The sequence below is a fragment of the Jaculus jaculus genome, chromosome 16, assembly GCF_020740685.1.
Source record: "Jaculus jaculus isolate mJacJac1 chromosome 16, mJacJac1.mat.Y.cur, whole genome shotgun sequence".
In the NCBI taxonomy this organism is placed as follows: domain Eukaryota; kingdom Metazoa; phylum Chordata; class Mammalia; order Rodentia; family Dipodidae; genus Jaculus; species Jaculus jaculus.
The window spans coordinates 38,420,028-38,423,858 of record NC_059117.1 but is presented as its reverse complement, the minus strand read 5'-3'; the positions used below and the strand labels follow the sequence as shown (position 1 = coordinate 38,423,858).

The 3,831-nt window shown below is 35.6% G+C and overlaps 1 non-coding gene across 1 annotated transcript; it reads left to right on the top strand.

Annotated features, from left to right (window-relative positions):
* Positions 1–360: 360 nt before the first annotated feature.
* On the top strand, positions 361–482 carry LOC123455453. The gene has a single exon (XR_006633923.1). It is a non-coding gene; the product is annotated as a small nucleolar RNA SNORA26 (small nucleolar RNA).
* The last annotated feature ends 3,349 nt before the right edge of the window (positions 483–3,831 follow it).

The window sequence follows — 3,831 nt, the reverse complement described above, 5'->3', positions numbered from 1 at the left end:
GGTCAGGAAAGCATTTGAAATGTATCTAGTTAACATTAAAATGCTCTGTACATGGAGAAACCTACATTGGCTTTTGAAGATCTATAATGAGACAAAAAAGAATGCTAATGATCTTTGATAGTTCTTTCATATTGACTATATGTGGACATGTTTTACACCTCTTTGCCTATTTTGTAAATTTTACTTTAACTGCTTCTTTTTCTTTCTTTTTTTTTTTAAATGTGGGTTACCAAAAATTAAAAATTACATAGGTGGCTGCATTTTTAACTTGTATGATATTTCTACGGGATAGCACTGGCATAGCTTTTATGTAGGATATGGGGTTATACTCTCAAAAATTCAGTATGGCCACCCTTTCCTGTGTTCTTTTAAGGTTGCCTCAGTACTTTAAGCGGCTAACCCCGAAGGGTAAAGGATATGTTCATAAAACCCAGAAAATATACTGCAAACCTCCTCTTTGGATCCTGTCTGGAGTCACAGGTTAAAAGATGGGAAAAAAAAAAAAAAAAGCATTCAGTGTCTCCTTCCCAACTCATAGGGATGTGATTTTCCTGAGTTGATTTGTCTCTTGTATGTACTGCAGGTTAAACTATGAAACACTTTGAAATTGAAAGGAAAAGTTACTGAGTGTCCTAATCTACTGCAGTCTGGGTTGTTTCGACCTTTTGTTGTTCTTGAGCTATTGCATAGTTATGCGAGTTAGGAAAACTGATAAGGAGGAAAACAATTCTCACGAATAGAAATGCAAATGGTAGCACATGGCCAAGCATTGCCCATTGCCTTGGGGATGAACCTGCATCTCTTTGGAGGTCCACTGCAGCCTTTCATATGACCCATAAGTATATGGTTGCATGGATTTTTCTTTGACCCCATCAAAGCATCTTATTTGGCTCTCATTAGTTAGTCAGTTAAAATCTTGTACAGAGATTCATTTTATCTTTATATGAGAGGTGCAGTTTGATTGTTTTCTTTTATACTAGAGAATTAGGAGTCCACAGTGGTCACTGTCCTGCCCTTTCCTCCTCCTCTGACTTCCTATCCAATCCCCCAGCTCCTAGGACTATGTGACATTTTTCTATTGCAAGCATTTTATCTGACACTAATTACTAGTTAAACATTACTCATCTGTTGGGTACTGTGGTTCATGCCAATAATCCTAGCACTTTGAGGGGAGGACAGAGTGAGTAATGACTGCCACAAATTCAAGGCCAGCCTGGTGTCCACAGCAAGTTCCAAGCCAGCCAGGGCTTCAGAGTGACACCCTATCTCAAAAACCAAAAACATGGGCTGGAGAGATGGCTTAGTGGTTAAGGCGCATGCCTACAAAGCTGAAGGGCCCAGGCTCGATTCTCCAGGTCCCATGTAAGCCAGATCTGGTATGCCCATTCTCACTCTATCTCTCTCTCCCTCTCTCTGTCTCTAATACATACATACATACATACATACATACATACATACATACATACATACATACATAAACAAACAAACAAACATCTTAAAAAAAAAAAAACAGCTCTCATGCATAAAGTAAGCTCAAATGGAAATTATTTTGAATCAGCCACAGAACTGTCCTACCCCATGGACCATTTGATTCTAAGAGAAAAAGTGTTCAGTTCCAAATAATGAAAGAGAAACTGCCTGCTTCTAATATAAGCTGTGTACTGTGGACATCAATCCCATTTGCCTACAATTCCTAATTTAAAAGAAAATGACTATTACAGTGTTCTGATTGCTTTAGGAAACCATCCCTATTTACATTTCTCATTGCCTTTTTGCTAAAAGAACTGGGTCTGCTCAAAACAACAATAGACAAGATAGGCCAGGCCCTCACTATTTATCTATATGTTCATTTATTCTTGTGAATTGCGTTAAGAAGCCATGATCAAATTAAAAATATAGAGTAGCAGCCACTTTGTTCCTTTTTAAAGTCTAGAAACATCAGACTTAAGATGTATATGTTTTGTATCTTTTCTTTAGCTTTAAAAAGTAGATTTTTTAAAAAATCAGAAAGATCATTAAGTTTTGTGAATACCCGTTTGAAGAATTTTTTTAATAGAAAATAAGAAATTTTTCTGTTCTTCCTCAAGCAGTGATATATTTTATAATCTGTAATTCTATATAATTTAAAATATCTATAATGAAACACTCATTTTACAGTTGCAGGTGAGCATATGATATTCTCACATACACGATCTATTTATAAACATTGTCTTGTTTGTTTCTTTGGGGAAATAATATGAGATTTTGGAGAATGAATAGATATCTTGATTCTTGTATTTTTAACACCATCATTTATATGGAATCGAGACAAAAAAAATCTCTTAATCTAAAAAGGTCACAAGCATTTATAAACAAGTTAAATTTTAGAAATTAATTTAAAACAACTAGAAATTGTGAAACATTTAACTTGGCTATGGGTACTTTATATATTAAATGCTTTCAAAAATTACTAACCAAGGAGAATATAAATTTACAGTTTGTCTCAGAATGAGATAATTTTATCTTTTAAGAAGTTGATTTACTTAAATGAAAATCTTTGATAAAATTAGATCTTTAGTGCTTTCGATGTACCTTGTAAAAAAGTTCTAGTGTCTCATAATTTGCAATAAAATGGAAAAGAAGCAACTAGCCTAGTAAATCTTACAACATTATTAAAATAATAAAATACCATATTTTAAAAATAAAAATGAGTTATCATTTCCAGGGAAAATTTATTTCTATCTAGGAGATTAGGCCTGACCCATCTTCCAAAGAAAAATCATCTCTTATTTGCCTATGATTTTTTTCTTCCAAGTTGATTTTATTTATTTCTTCTCTTAGAAAATATTTGGTGCAAAGTGGTGCATACGTCTGGAGTTCATTTGTAGGACTGGAGGCCTTGGCGTGCCTATTACCTCTGTCTATCTCTTCTCTCTTTGTCTCTCTGCTTGCAAATAAATAAGTGAAAGAAAGAACAACTAAAAAAAGAAAGTGTTTGTTGCAGTGATTATTGATAATTAAATAGAGTCAGAGACAAAGATGTAGCTTCTCTCTGTAAAGCTAAGAATTAAAGAATTTTTCCCATAAAATAGTCTGATTTTTTTTTATTAACTTGAAAGTATTTAAAATAAATTTAACATCCATAGAGATTTATCTCTTGTTGTCGATTCTGGACTAAAAACTTTGGAAAATAAAGTTCTTAATCACCCATGACTGTACTAGTGACCAATGCTATGGGCCTCGTGAATAATATCACGTAGTAATCATGACGTGCAGCTTCGTCTCTTAGGTGACTCTCAGTGGTCAACATGTCCGTTATTCATGTGAAAGGGATAAAAACACAAGTGATAGGCTACTTTTCGTATTTATACTGTGGGATGTGTACAATCTGTGGGGTGCCCGAAATTGGTGGGTGATATTTTGTATTAACTTTTTTCTTTCTTAGAAGTGAGGTGTTTATCAGTTTCAAAAGTGCCTTAGACCACCCCTTCAGGAAAAGCTCAGACCTGCTTAGCCACCAGGTCTGTAAAGCTTGCTATTCATTTCTATACTTTCAAGATAAAACCAAGATTTGTTTTTGGCATGCTTGTGTATTTGTAGAGTGTATGTGTGGCACACGCAGTGTAAGCACATGCCCGCAGGGGCCAGAGGAGCACTTGGGAGGAGCCTTCCTCCACACTCATCCACGTACTTGCTCCACTGGTTCTTTCTTTCTCCCATCCCTGGGACTGGGCTTGCAGACATGTGTGGCCGTGACCAAATTTTCACATGCATTTTTGGGAATGGAACTTGGGTGATTAGGAGCCCTCAGGGTTAAGTGGCAATGAATCTTAACCACTGAGCCATCTCCCC